This window comes from Harmonia axyridis, chromosome 4, assembly GCF_914767665.1.
Source record: "Harmonia axyridis chromosome 4, icHarAxyr1.1, whole genome shotgun sequence".
NCBI classification, from domain to species: domain Eukaryota; kingdom Metazoa; phylum Arthropoda; class Insecta; order Coleoptera; family Coccinellidae; genus Harmonia; species Harmonia axyridis.
In genome coordinates this window covers 10,466,876-10,482,925 of record NC_059504.1, presented here as the reverse complement: position 1 = coordinate 10,482,925, position 16,050 = coordinate 10,466,876, and the positions used below count along the sequence as shown (strand labels likewise).

Here is a 16,050-nt window from a genome sequence, read left to right as displayed (position 1 = left end):
GAAAGGCACCTCTAAATAAAAAACCATCAATAAAGACACATAAGCTTGTTGACATTGAAGATTATTTTTCATAAATTACTAAACACCGGGTTGATCCTTTCCAAGGAAATTCAAATTTGATATGGCCCGACACCATTGAGCGATTATGATTATATTACCCCACAATTTCGATTCATTATATTTAATATGTGAACGTTATGTACATCATAATAATAGTAATATCTGGGCAAACAACTCTGTATATTATTTGCCGTCTGACCAAATAAAGTCAATGAAATATCTCGAAAGGTGAACCTTATTCGAGGCAATTATCAGGACTGAAAATAACTTTTTTTGAACAAATATTGTTATTGAGAAATTTATTTTGAGCGGAAATTCGAGTTGGTGTTAATTTTTAGAATCAATTTAAACAAGAAATACCATTGTGTATCTGAAAAGGCAATGGAATAAGTATCTCATCTATATTTGGATTGCGTAGAGTGAGTAGTTATGAATATTTCATGAAATTGTGAATAAAATATTATGTTTGTTTTATAGAGAAAAGTCATTAAAATTAATGATAGTGATTTATGTGTACAGGTTATATTGAATGGAAGTGTGGAGTGTGGATGTAAAAAGACGAGCCATTAGTCAAAGGTTTTTGCAAAATAAGGGCGCCAAATGCAGTTTATGATCATATTTTATGAATGCGATGCATACAGTATTTTATGATGAAAAAAATTTTTATATTGAAACTTGCAATATGTCACTTTTTGCACCGAAGACTTTATTATTTAGGCTGAATATTAATGGTTTACAAGAAAAATGGAAAAATCAATGAAATTATGTATTCAGTAGTTCGAATCCTCTGATTTGTTAATATGAATTCATTGAACGTGAATGAATACTTCTTTTTTTGTTTTGTTCATTATACATATAATGTTAATTTCAACCAAGATGATTATTTCAGTAGCAAACGAAAAGTTTCGACTCACCTCGCGACTCACTGATGACGAAACCGTTTTCAAATTCGATTCTGTCCGTCCGTCAAGCCGTAAACACAATAACTACCGAACACAAAGATCTAGAAACTTGAGATTTTCAGAGAAGGTATAAGGATCTCGAATTCTGCGGTTAAGATTGTTAATTATTATGTTAATTAATTATTGGATCGAGTTGAAATTTTGCTTGTATATATGGAATAACTATTTAAAGCTTTGTACGAAATTTCGGTTTGAAAGCTTCATCAGAATAAGAAAAAATAAAGAATTCAAGCGTAATATCGAAAAAGGAAAGCAGTTAAGTAAAGAGCGCCAGTTGCATCTTTGAGGACCACATTATTAGCAATATACAGTTACGTGACCTCAAAAGATGCAATTGGCGAATGAACGAACGAGTGCTCCTCGTATTTCTAGAATTATTTTTTTACTTACACCATCTAAAAGGTAAAACCAAAAAAAAATTAATTAACGAACTGAAGATAATTGATAATAGCACCTATCATTTCAAAGATTGATTATCTGAAACAATTAACCAAAATGGTTATCAAGAACTGCATGTTGCCCCTTATGATTTCTAATGAAAGTAAATTGTTTCAAAGAAAACGTAAACGATAAATACATCACGATCCAAGTCTTGAATTATTCAAATTTGAAACCACATTTCAGTCACATTAAGTAGATTTATTCAAGTCTCGATTCCAAAAACGAAACCAATGTTTTTATAGTTTTCTTCAACGAAATGAAATTTTATGGACTCAGCGAATGAATAAATATATACTGTGTCCATTCTTATAAGATGCTTATTTTCAATTTATTATGCTCGATATCGATAATGATAAGGATTCAATTCAGGACCTGTTCTAATATTGTTTCAAAAGATTCCAAAATTTCATCAATTGAATTAACGAACCAAAATATTAATAACTATTTTCGATGTTATTTTGATGGAATTTTTTCGATTTCAACCAATTTTGATGAAACAAGAGCTCCAAGATATGTTCTATCTACCTGTGAGAACATCAACAGAATTCGTTCGATTGTTTCGGAGATTATGCACAGACAGGCAGAAATTGTGCAAAATTGTTTTTTGTGATCTGTTATACACGTCGTATCGCCCACGATAATTTTTCATTTATAAATGAAATACATGCAGAAACCAGGGATTCTCATATGCAAGTTTATCTTATACAGATATAGCCCTTCTGCTAAGAATCCAGGTATGTAGTAGGTATACAAAATCACATCCTAAACGGGAACATCTAGAGCAAAAATGACAAGAATAAGATCCCCCTCGAAATCGTCTCAAAGCCCCAGGAAAGCTTCCAAACCTCCGATTTTCCTCGCGGTTTTCGAGTATACGGGGTGTTGGGGATTTTTTTGACATTCAAGTCTCATTCCTCTGTGGGCAATTTGAAAGTACCACTACAAAAAACCTACTGAGGGTCACAATCTCATATTTGATTAGTTATTATCTCGATATTTGAGGTTTGATGTTTTCTTTAATGATAGAAATTTTGATACTCTTTCTTTCAACCATTTTTGTCCAAATGAAAAGTTTTTTGCATAAATTATTTTCATAAGGACAGGGGCCAAACGGTAGGTCCTAGGGAAAAAATTCATATAGAGTACCCCTCCTAGAATCAAGTATCCAAAAAAAAATCTTTTCTTGAAGGAGTGAGGGATCTACCGGCGAGTATTTTTAATATAACTATTACGATCAACTTCCCCTAAAAGAAATACTTCAAAAGATTTAAAATGGAAGAGTTATCGATGATTCACGAGAATGTACTCAGACTGAAAGTGTTATCATATTCTTGCATTCAGTTGCACTCTACGATACTAACATATTTCACATAACCAAACCAATTGATAAACAACAGACGATTCACTATCAAGAGTTGTTAAATGTTGAATTATTATTCCTGAGTAAACTGGTCTGTTCCTAATTTAGATTTACTGATATGAGGCGCTTTCTATGAAATCCATTTGAATCCACTAGGTAATAAAACAAAAGTTCATAGGATAAAATATTGATATCGTCGAGTGTTCAAAGCAATTAAAGGTGATAAATGTTTATTTATTCGAATGAGGTAACTTTGGTTCTCGTTAATAATAGACTTTTGAATTAGCACTTCAAAATATCACTTGAACAAATAATGGGTTTTTGAATGCCCTTCAAAATGGAAAGACAGAAGCCGCTCTGTCCAAGGGAACAAAGGAATATTGAGTTGAGACGAGAATAGTCAAGATTGGATTTGAATCACTGATGATTGGCATGTTACTCCGAAAATAACACAGGTCAACATATATTTTGGTAACCGTCTATCAGACATAGATTCAAATATTTATTGCAAAATTTTCATACATTAGTCACTTATAGAGATGCACTGCTTCACTTTATATTAAAGGTACATACTTAACTTGAAATCTAGTCAAGTTCAAGTCAAGTATTTATTTACCAAGTACTTGAAAAATCAAGTACATTTTATCAAGCTACTTCATTTTTAACAGTTTCATTGTGTACTGTGCACATCATTAAAAAAATTATAAAATGAGAAGGCACCTTATAAAAAACCATTTTATTTCTTTAGCATACAAGAACCAAAAATGTCAACTATTTCAAAATGGAAAATAGCATCAATCAGAAATATTTCAATAGTAAAATAGTTGCTTCAAGTTGAAACGAAATTTTTTCAAAATATCATTATACGGAATTTAACATGCACGCAAAATCAGCTGACATTACGTCAGTGCTTCTCTCATTTTTATTTCTGTAAGCTTCAAATATAGGTAAATCCCATTATATTTTGCAGAGACCAATATGGAAAACAAAAAACCCCAACCAATACAATGCTTTGGAAACACCTAATTTATCGAGCATTATATTTGATGGCTAACCGCAAATAACTAAGAGCTGAACTGAACAAAAGAATTTTTTATGCAACATACCTCTGTCTCTTTCAGTCCATCCGTAATCAACGTAAATTATAAAGCTGAAAATTTCATCTTTCAAAAATTGAACGAATAAGAATCCAAAACAAAAAACTTGGATTCGGTCCATTGAGCTCATTGAAGCAACAAAATATCACTTACTGATCTTCAAAAATTAACCAAAAATTCAACCTATATCACATGAACAAACAACTGAAAAGCAATTCCATATCATATTTTATTTGTTGAAATTTTTGGATTTGTGTTCTCGAAATTAGTTAAAAATTGACAAATTCATTATAATTTCATTCTTTAAAACATTCTGAAACTCAAAAAATTTGTTTTTAATTACTTTCACAATTCATTACCACATGAATATGGAATCCTGAACTCTTGTTGACATTGTCCTACAGATTTTTTCAGTCTTTTACTATTTTTTATAACTTGAAGTCCGTGATAAATACATAAAAATACAATATCAATCGTTAAATTCAGCAATAATTATTTCGAACGATATAAATGCTGAATTATATTAGATGTCAATGTCATTTACGTTGATTGTTTTCGGGGAACATATGAGATAGTCATGGGCGCCCGCAGAAATTTTTCTCAGGGGGGGCAAAATGAAAATTATTGAAAAACGATAAGGCGTCCATGACTGTCGTAGGCGACATCAGTATTCCGTTTCTTTCTATTTCTGTATTTATATTTATCACCAGCGTCTACTCTGAATTTCAAAAGATCACTAGAATTGGTACAGGGTGGACAAAAATACAATAGTTTCGTAAAATAACGCATAATATTCTTTATTAGTTAAATTAACAATACTTATTGTCTAGCGCTAATTGGTTTGAATGTAACACCCTGTAGTTTGTTAAATTTTTAGACTAATAAAAATGAGCTGTTTCCAAACATGTTTGGTACTTGTGGTGTAGCAGACAGAATATGAAAGAAATTATTTCTTATTTTTATACATTTTTATTAATCTAAAAATGTAACAAACTACAGGGTGTTAAATTCAAACCAATTGCCGTATTTTTGATAATATTGTTAATTTAACTAATAAAGAATGTTACGCGTCACTTTATGAGCACACACAAAACTATTGTATTTTTGTCCACCCTGTACCAATTGGAATCAATATGTGATACATTTTTGGAATCTGCTCAGCCAGAGTAATCGGAAAATTGAGACAAATTGGGGTGTTCCTTTCAAAAAAAATGACGCTGACGTCATTACTCGAAAGTAATTCACCCTATATATTAGATTATTATTTTAAAATACGGTAAATTAAAATAAAAAACCGACGTGTTTCAGGATTATTTCTTAAAATGGTCTGTTTAGCTAAAAATGAATTTTGTTCCATACTTAACGGTTACGGACGCAGTGTATAAGATGAATTTATAAACAAATTGACACGCATGGAGTGCTTTCGGTTCCATGAATTTTCTCCACCCAAGAAGTGCTCAACGCGCCTAAGAAAGTTTTCAATTCAAAAAATACCTCTGCCGATTATGGATTATACGTATAGTATGTAATTCCATTGAAAACCGGAAAATAGTTGTGAATCTATTACTTTCCTTTTTTCCTTGCCCTTTGGATTGAGAAAGTGATATTGAGGGTGTTGTGCTGAAAAATGAGGCATTCAAAATCTCAGGGGGGGGCGTGGCCCCCCCTTGCCCCCCCCTGCGGGCGCCCATGGAGATAGTTCAGATATGAATGTTAAAGCTCCATATGAAAAATTTGATATAGAGTTGTCAATTTCGATAAAAAACTGAATTTCCGGAAGTATCAAGACTAATTCCGGAAACACTTCCCATTCATTGCTACCTAATGCATGAAATAGCTGTTTTTCCATCATGAACATCAATTTCCGATACATTACACTGCACAAAACGGTAGATCATATTTCTGGCCAAACAGACCTATTGTACGATTTAATAATAACCTATAGCAGACTGAGTTTGCATCTATTATCAGTGGACAAACAAATTCTTGTTCCTAACGGTACTATCGTTTATTGTTGTATAAATATTTATGGAAGAGAAACTGTATTATACCTGTCGCCGATAAAATTCAATAGGAAGTCTTCCATGATTCAGGAAAAATATTGATATCAATATTCATTGCCCCAACTCAATCCACTACGATAGGAAATGAAGAAATTCAAATTCTGTGGTTTTCAGGTTGACAGACGCATACTGAGCTCAATTTACGCATACTCTTCACGTTCGGCATTGAATTTGTTTCAAAAATTTTCTCCTTTTCGGTTAGAATGACAAATAAACCATACTTAGGAATTGTTACAGACTCACGTTTGTTTTTATCGCTGCATGCGACTTATGAATATTTATAAGATAAATGAAATCGATGTCCAAATGCTTGACAATTATCATAATAGAAATTCGTTTGTATGGTGAACAATAAAAAGTCTTTGTTCATACTCTATTAAATTGATACATTACATAATATTTAATTTGCTTATTAGTTACAGATGCACGATGCAATTGTCATAAAATCGTTGATGCAGATTAGGCTACTTATTTCATTAACTCCTTGCAGAATTGAATGCTTGAGAGTCTTGTGAAAAACTTGAATCAACACCGAGAAGTCAACGCATGGGTATTTAATATATTCATAGAAAATTTATGTTATCATATTTTAAAAAATCCACATCTTTCATTCAGTTAGGAGTGAATGGGAACCAATAAAATATGTTATTAACTTAGTGATGAGTTATTGTTATAAATTTTGAATTCTCATAAATATGATTTCAATTTGATTGTTCCATTTTTTGTATTGAACAGAATCTGAACACCAAATTACTCCAATTAGTTCCCACATCAAGAAAATTTAAATAAATGTATCAGATAAACCAATACTGAAATGGCAGATTAGTGTGGATTTTCATCTAAAATAATTTAATTTGATTACTAATTGAATAAACATTAATATTGACATGGGCGCCCGCAGAAATTTTTCTCAGGGGGGGCAAAATGAAAATTATCGAAAAACGATAAGGCGTCCATGATTGTCATTGAAAACCGGAAAATTGTTGTGAATCCATTATTTTCCTTTTGTCTTTGCTCTTTGGATTGAGAAAGTTATATTGAGGGTGTTGTGCTGAAAAATGAGACAATCAAAATCTCAGGGGGGGCCATGGCCCCCCCTGGCCCCCCCCTGCGGGCGCCCATGAATATTGATATTTGTCCGCTCGAATTACGTCAATGCAAATATTGAGTTGATTGATGATGCTATTGTCTGATAATCATCTATAGCTTAATAGTTTCTGAAGGCAGCAGAATGGGAAAATGAACGAAAGAAAAATTAGGGTGCACAAAAAAAAAAAAAATCGTCAGTTATTTAATTAGTGGTTTCTGGAAAATTTTTTCTATTTTTATTTTTTTTTTAATTCGAAATAGTATTTATATACATAGGAATAAGTCGAAATATATACTATTGTAAAGGTATTGATTTTCAATGAAATATTAATAAATATTTTTCTTAATGCTTAGATCAACATAAAAAAATTCGCTGAAAAAAAGAAAAAATAAATAAATATATGAGAAAAATTAGATATCTATAATAAATAAAATGAAATTAATATAAAAAACGCTATACTCTGCACGATTATATACAATGCGAGTATAACTCTCATATGAAGAAAAAATGTCAAATGCACCCCTCGATGCACCCTTATTATATTATTATTAATTTTTGTATGTAATTGAAAGAGACGATAGAAAATAGGGTTGAGACCAATTAGTGGACATTTAGTGGAGCAAAGAATAAAAGAAAACATTAAATTTATCATGTGATTTTTCAGTAATTTATTCAGTAGATTCAGGAATTATATAGGTATGTATATTTTTGTTATTAATGATTTTTTTCCAATAAATAAGTAAAAATAGAAATAAATCGAAAGCGTTATTGTGAAGGTGCTGAAAAAAAGTGAAAAAGCTGTGTCAATGGGGAAATTATTTAATTTTATGCAAGAGAAATAGTTCAAAAAAATTGAGTCATATTTAAAAACACACAATATGTATCAAACATTTGCGAGAAGTTAGTTATAATGAATTGAAAAATTCATATAAAATGAAATTAATATACCCAAAGAATGCTATACAATATAACTGAGATATGAAAAAATTTCACATGCACTTGTTATACTTATACTTAACTACTTTTTACGTGCCCACATTTTTCAGATCCTTCTAGAGACATCAGAAACATGTGTGAAAGATAATAAAAAATAGGGTGCAAAATATTATATGGACTTAAGGATAAAATAAAACCTTAAGCTCCAAAAGTAATTAAAAAAATTCTTCAATTGAACTAAAATTCTTTGGTCAGGATAGCAGTATATAACAACTTTTGGTTTAATAATAACTTTAGGTATTTATTGAAATAGGTGATAGTGCTCAATTCACGATGTGATTATAATAAATTGTAGTTTCTAAATTGTCGCATTGGTAATGATAGATGAAAACGTCCAACGACCAACTGACCCAGTCTCATAAATAAAAAGGCTCAATTAGATAACATTGTTTCAGTTGAAAAAGGTCACAATTGGTCGGAGACTCGCACCAATGCACTGTATACCCTGAATATCAGAAAATAAATTTACCCGTTGTGGTAAAGTCGAGGCCAAACCATCGAACAGTTTCAGTTTCATTCTCGGTATAAAAATCTTTATAATAACGTGACTAGAAGTTGACGCATGAGAAAAGGTACATGCATTCCTTTTCTATTGTTCGAAACATAACCTCATTGCCGATATTGAAGTGGAGTTTCGTTGTTTAGCACCTACCAGAGGTTGTATCTACCTGATATTATATTTAATAGACACATCGTGACTTAGATGTGAACCTGAGCGAAACTAGCAAATAATTAATGGTAATGAAAATCGAAAAAACGTAAAATATTAAATCGAAGTTGGGAAGAGATCAATGAACGATAAGAACAATAACTCATTATGCAATAAGAGCTAGCAAAAATACTTTGCTAGAGTATTTAAGATACAAGATACATTTTTGGAAAGGTACTTGAAGATACTTGAATATCTAGTAACTCCAAAAAAAGAAATTTAGATAATTGTCTTAAGATATTTGATAAGATTTTTCCAGTTACTTTTTATATTATATTCGAGTAGGTACTTTTGTCTCATTCAGTTGAGAAAAATATACAGTAATTTTAGACAAAACACTAATATAAAAACAACGAAGGTCCAATAAAGTTGTATGGGTATTATATTGAATATCTTTCAATTTTCATTTCAGACTTCAAAACAAATTAAACTAGAAAATTAAATAACGTACAAAAAAATTCGAACAAAATTTATTTCAGATAGGCGTAGAACACAGAAAATTAAATTTTCAGGAAAAATTTTTTTTCAGTACTAGGCAAAATAGCGATAATAGCAGAAATGAAAACGGTATCTTTCGACCATTTGCAATAGCTTTCATTTTTCTATATTTTAGCACAGATACTTTTTGTTATCTGAGGAACCTTAGGTATCTAAAATACTTTTTTAATACAAAAAAAATTTTCTTTCGAAAAGTATCTTAGATACTTGACACTTCATTGGTAAAAGAAATATTTCAAAGTAAAGTAACTAAGATGTCGTTAATTATCTGAGATACCTTTTTCTGACAACACTGTATGCAATCGATGTTTTAATCATTTTTGATTTGTCTTATATCTTATCTTATATCCCCCTTTTGCTAAATGCATTTTCACCTAAAATCCTGCTTATGTTATTCATTCATATCAACCACTAGTTATTATCAAAAATAACGAAAACAATTACAAAATCATCGCTTCACTCTTTCGAATGGACTAATCAAACTCTTATTGTTCTTGGTAATTCTAAATTATAGGATAACTGAACCAGTTCGAGAATTATAGTTTCCAATGTCAACCAGTTCCAATGAACGAAATAATTTCTTGTCTTCAAACCGACAGAAAGATGATTAACCTCAATCGAAACATTCAAAATTTGAAATCATACGTTTCGGCTATTTTATCTACAGTTCAATTAATAACAAAACGAATTATTATATCATACAAATCACGTTTTAATCGAATACAAAAATTGTTAACATTCTCTCAGTTATCATTGATGCGGTCCTCAAAACAAATGAATTCCTCGTTCCAGTCTAAGATAAGATCTTTATTCTCGTCATTTCCACAAGTTATATTATGATGTTTGCTTTGAATATGTCTATACGGAAGTCAGAAGACCCTAGATGTAGAAAACAAGGAAATAAAATAATACAGGATGGAGAATATTAACACTACACTTTATCGAATATAGGGTTAAGGTCAAAAAATAACCGGCTTATCTGTCGCTTATAAAATTTCTTTCGAATGAAAACAACAAATCAAAACATCCATTCTTTTAAAAGTTACTCATCAAATAATCGGTAAAGAGATGTAGTAAAATAAAACTAAGATTCGAAGTTCAAAATAGGTATCAGAATAAAACCAAAATTCGAAATTCAAAATAGAAACCTATCACTTCTACTAAAAGTGTCATTTGAATGCACTTACTTTTTTCAAACTTTCCCGAAATGTAGAAATACCACCACTAAAGTTTGAGATGAAGATGGCAACTGAATGGTGTCAAATAATGGAACAACAATTAAAGGTAGCAAGGATAATCTTGATCCTGATGCAAGTAGTGAGGGAAGAGCCATTGTCAAGACCAAGGAGTGGGGATAACTGTTTAATTAAGTTGTTATACGAAATTAATCGAGTATTTATCAAACAACCCAATTTTTACATTTATTAGTTGTGTTATAAAATCACAATTACGGTGCAATTATCACTCAAATGATATATTCTAGTCCTAGTACATCGATAACATTCAAAGAGAACTTTATATAGGATATGAACAATCTCTAGTGAAACCTATGGTGTTAATATTCAAATGGGAGTAGCATTTCAACTTTCTTTGGTTTTAGAAATCCAGTTATATTGCTTCTTTCATGAAAAGAGTGTAGGAATGTCTATACTACGTAAAAGTATCTATCGATTAACTACATATTAGTAATTCAAATGATCTAGTTCAGAAATTATCGTTACCTCCGACAAGAGTTACTTTATCGTAGACACAGAATGTGCTCAGAAAATGATAAGGGCATGTGTGAAATATAACCAGTTTTTATTGATCAAATATAAGTTCATTTAACTAGAATATGTATAAAGGGTTTTCCAATAGAAATTTGCACTTTTAAATGCTTATGATGGCAACACTTGCATTATAGTTTCTTACATAATTTTTCCACGGTCTTCGCAAATGAGCATTGATTTTGAAACAATAATTTATCCATTTCTAGACGTTGTTGAAATTGGTATTTTTCCATGATCATGTGGCATAACCTACTGAACACAAAAGACATAAGAAATGTCATAAAATAACAAAAATTAAAACCATTTCAAAGTTTAACATTTCTTACTGAAAAACCATTTATTTTATGATCAAACATTATTACTGTGCTTAAATTACCACTAGGGGTTTTTATTATCCATATTTTCTTTCTATATCTATCGAGTATTCAATACTGAAATACCTTTTCACTATTTTGGTGAATGTGTATGAAATGATAAGAACAAATTCAAAATAAAATGAAAGCGTCATCATATAGGACCAAGCAAAGTTTTCTATCACTTTTTTGCGTTTGATTGAATCATTTTGGTAGAAGGTCTATAATTTAAAATTTTAAGACGAACATAATCATGAAAGATTAGGTATCAAAAATATGAAATGAAAAAAAAATTCAAAATAAAATGAAAGTATCATTATATAGGACCAAGCACAGTTTTTGCGTTTGATTGAATTATTTTGGTTGAATGTCTATAATTTGAAATTTTAAGACGAACATAATCATGAAAGATTAGGTAATAAAAATACGACGCTGATAATTTTCATGGTACGCTACGTTTGAGGTTAGAGTGCACCTGTTGAATTCGTTAATGAGCCAAATCAGTGCAATATTTCTGAGAGCTATAGTCATCCGAGATTATTTTGTTTTTCTATTAATTCGAAAATGCCGATTCGATTGAATTTAAATTAGGATCTACCTAGTTAGTTGTTAACAAAAAGTCATGCAAAATTTCGTGTCTAAATTATTGCTATCACAACTATAAATCAGTAAATTGAATTATTTTATTTCTTTTTAATTTTTTCAAAAATTAGCAATGATTGTTTTCTGTTTGATGACTAAATGAAGATTAAATAGATAATATTAATTTTTTTCTCGAAAATTATAAAGTTAAAAGTTAAACCTCCTACAACAAATTTGGTTGGGATGAAAACGAAGGAAATGCAGACATAAAAAGGTGCTCCAAAATGATACACCTAGTTGGTACGTAATAACGCAAGGCAGACTCCAAATTAATCATTATTACGAATAATTGGATCATCTATTAAATCGTGAATCAGCGTTGAAAATTCCAACTATACTGTTGGTTTGCCGAATTTGAAGATGTCGTTAGTTATGCACTAAAATGTTTCTAGCACAGGATTACGCTATTTCAGAAGGACTATAAAAATGTTATCAATTTGTTTGAAATTGCGTTTTTTTACTATCAGTTACAGAAAAGAAGCATCTGAAAAATGGGAAAAGTATTGACGTGAAGTTGAGAGCTTCTGCAGGCTAGCTTCCGAACTCAAATATAATCAAAACTTCCTGGTCTGATGTGACATGAAAGAAAAACAGAGAATTACGTGATATACTTTCAACACATTGTCATTTATCATTATATCTTTGGAGCAATTTCCTTTAGGAAACGAGAAAGAAAATAAAAATGATAAATGCATGCTTGGAGGGTTCGATTTTTACTTTTTATTACTATTTTGAATGAAATAAAAACATTTTTTTCACAATTAACAATTCTGAAAAAAAAAACGACGCCTGCTTGTCTTGTATCCTCTTGAATTTTGGCTTTTCTTCAACCCTTCCTGCAAAAAAACCCAAAAAAATTCGAAACAAATAAGTCTAGTATCCCAAAAATATTCTACTTCAGAGGATTTTCATATGAGAAAATCTCGATTAATTTTTTAGTGTAGAAGCTGCGTTGTTGAATCTTTATATGAAACACTTTATGGATTAAGTTACTTCTCGAGTTACATATAAGTACACACAAAATATAAGAAGATAGATTATGAGATATCGCAATTCTACAAACTCCCAATGAAACTATCATTACGAACAAAATTTGATAAAAGTGTATAACTCATGAAAAATATAACCGAGATACTCGGACCCTAAACCTATACCCTTAAAATTTTAAGACTGTACACATTCCGTTTGAGAGTTATCTTGTAGGTACACAGTGAACGGATAGAATCGATTTCAAATCCTAATAATTTAAGATTTTTTTCTGGTCTCAAAATTCTAAAATTACGTAGGTGGGCAAAATTATAGACCTTATCCCTGTGAAACAAAGAGACGTGAGTTATCTTTTAACGGGTCTATTTTTCTTGAAGGGTTGTACGCCCTCTTATTCAACACCTGTTATGAACGTTATTTCGTTGAAGTTATTTTTAAAATTCAGTGGCACCCACTTAATTAACTCGAGCACCTCTTCAAGAGTTTAGGTGAATAGATTAACGTTGGTTGTTTTTAGGTTTCTCAAAATAATTGCCCTCTGGTAACCTGTACATTCTCACTGAAAGTGCTCATGAATGTTTGTTAAAGTTCTCCAAGATGATAATTCTGATGGTTCTCATGTATCATAAAAAAAACAAGTTTTGCACATTCGGAAATTTGAATTTTCATCTCTCAGATCAACTCTGGTGGAATTTAACATAATCATATTTCTTTGTTTTTATAATAATAATAATAACTTCATTGATTTAAATTCTTTATAAAGGAACAGAAAATCAAAACAATCCCAGGGCGAAGTTCAGATGGCATTCGATGATGCCTCTGTTCTGCCACTCAAACCCTGATTTAATAACTCAAACATAAAATTGATACATCCAAAAAATTTAAAAAAAATTATGCAAATAGCCTTATAATGAAAGAGAGAAAAAAGCAAGCGAAATTGAGCAAAACATGAACAATTCAAAAGAGCCATCGATGATAACATAATCATGGAAAAATTCGTGGTACTACATACTATTATTCGTTCAATACCCGACGTTTCAAAATAATACTACGCGTATCAAGTAGGTACTTGAATTAAATTAGAGGTGTTCGCCTGTCAATACAGTTGATTTTTTCCAGGTGTGGTAAAGTTGCAAAACCGGCATATCCACATGTTTCCAGTTGTTTTAATTGTCGGTAAAAATACATTCGATATTAGCAACTTCAATGGAAATTTTCTTTCTCGATGCCTATAGATATGTATGTCTCTTGATTGAAATAGGTACATATACTCAAAATTGAACGCATCAATTCAAAACAAATTTTGAATTTATTTCCGTTCACAACACGTATCGTATGGAAAATATACCGTAAAAAACTCCCAAGATATAAAGAAAGTAATTATTATTCCATTAGATCAATTTTTCAGGAAATATACATGTATATATCTTTTAATTTGATTCCATGATTTTTATCCTTTCAGAATCCAGTAAGTAGGTAGGTATTTTATTAGTGCGGTACCAGTATAAGAACCAATTTTTACAAATAAAAGAGGAATATCTGAGTGAATTGCTTGAAACCGAAGTTTAATTATCTAGGGAAAAGATGGTATGACATTATTAGTCAAAAATCTGTTTCACGTCAGTATTGTTGTTGCGGCCGTAATGTTGTGTAATATCGTTCAAAAAAAATTGTGATATTCATACTACTCTTTGATCCTCTTATTTTACTGTACTATCCTTTCGCTAAATTGTTTCATATATTTGCTTTTTGAAAAATCTTTTTTCAACATAGGTGCTATTGTAGAGTAGCTATTCATAATACTTCCAGAGACTTGTTGGCAACTATCAAAGTTAAAGATACCGGTTGCTTCTTTCGTTTAGAAACACCTCACATGATGATTCATCCCAAGAATTCCGAAGAAATAAATAAAGGTATGGAATTCAAATAAAATTCCTTTATGACAACAATAAAACAAAATCATAAAATATATAACACGAGACGGTAATGATTTTAATATTTTTTACAGCCAATTACTACTTTTGTTACAGTGTTGGGATATTAGTTCAATTGACGTGAAAATGATAATTCTGATTGAAATTTGGAGCGCAGTCTTCAAGTTCAGAAAACTTTCAACCTCTGCATGACTATCGACTTGAGATTCAGCGAAACCGACTGATCTTGTGATCGAATTAATTCCCTCGATTTAAAGTTATTAGGAACTGAGATTTTTCCGCAGATCTTCATTGCCCCCGTGTGCGAAGAACGAAGAACTGATTTCTACCTATGCGGGGTCTCAATCTAAGCCCAGCTGTCACCACACCTCCAACAACAACCTGAATGCACGTCCAAGTCACACCTGTACCAAGAATTTCTTGCCGAAACAATGACATATGCGAATCCTCCTGTAATCTAGCAGTAAACAAAGAGAACCTTCACTTACGTTATTGCAGCGATTATAATCCAAAAGGTCTAGATCAACAATCACAATATACAAATCGAAAGATGTCGTTGATGAGAGACACTGCGAAGACTAGCGGAGCAATAACACAAACAAGAAACCCGTTTTGTTCGAGCGGTGTAGGCGCCCAATAAACACGACTGCAGCAGCTCTCCCGGACGTTTAACTACCAACTGTCGATACGATTCTGAATTTTCGTTTGGAAGCCGGTGCCGTGGCTGGTCGAGAGAATGTGAAACCCACGACGCGACGAGGTTTCCTTTCCGGTAGGTATACAATACACTTGATGTACACGGGGATCTGATGGGGCGTCTGGCGGAGTCGCAGGTGCATCTCGGACTTGGAGGTGTACGGAGGACGCGCGAAAATAGTATACTGTAAGGGGTTTGTTTCGTTTTGGCATTGAAAAAAACGAGTATATATTGAAATTAATGGATGATTATTCCATTTCAAAGAGAAAAGTATGCCGTTAATGATAGAAAACTTTCTCGGACTTGGAGGTGTACAGACGACGTGCGAAAATAATATACTGTAAGAGGTTTGTTTCATTTTGACATTAAAAAAACGAGTTTATTTTGAAATT

The 16,050-nt window shown here is 31.3% G+C and overlaps 1 protein-coding gene across 2 annotated transcripts in view; it reads right to left on the bottom strand.

Annotated features, from left to right (window-relative positions):
- LOC123678973 overlaps nucleotides 1–15,711 on the bottom strand; it is a 43,685-nt gene extending 27,974 nt beyond the window's left edge. Inside the window, exon 1 of one of the 2 annotated variants that reach the window (XM_045616264.1) lies at nucleotides 15,450–15,711. The gene's annotated coding sequence lies outside the window, so the exon portion shown is untranslated. Of the gene's footprint in view, nucleotides 1–10,463; nucleotides 10,560–15,449 lie in introns of those variants that run through there. The other variant, XM_045616265.1, reaches the window with a different exon arrangement.
- Between the last annotated feature and the right edge of the window lie 339 nt (nucleotides 15,712–16,050).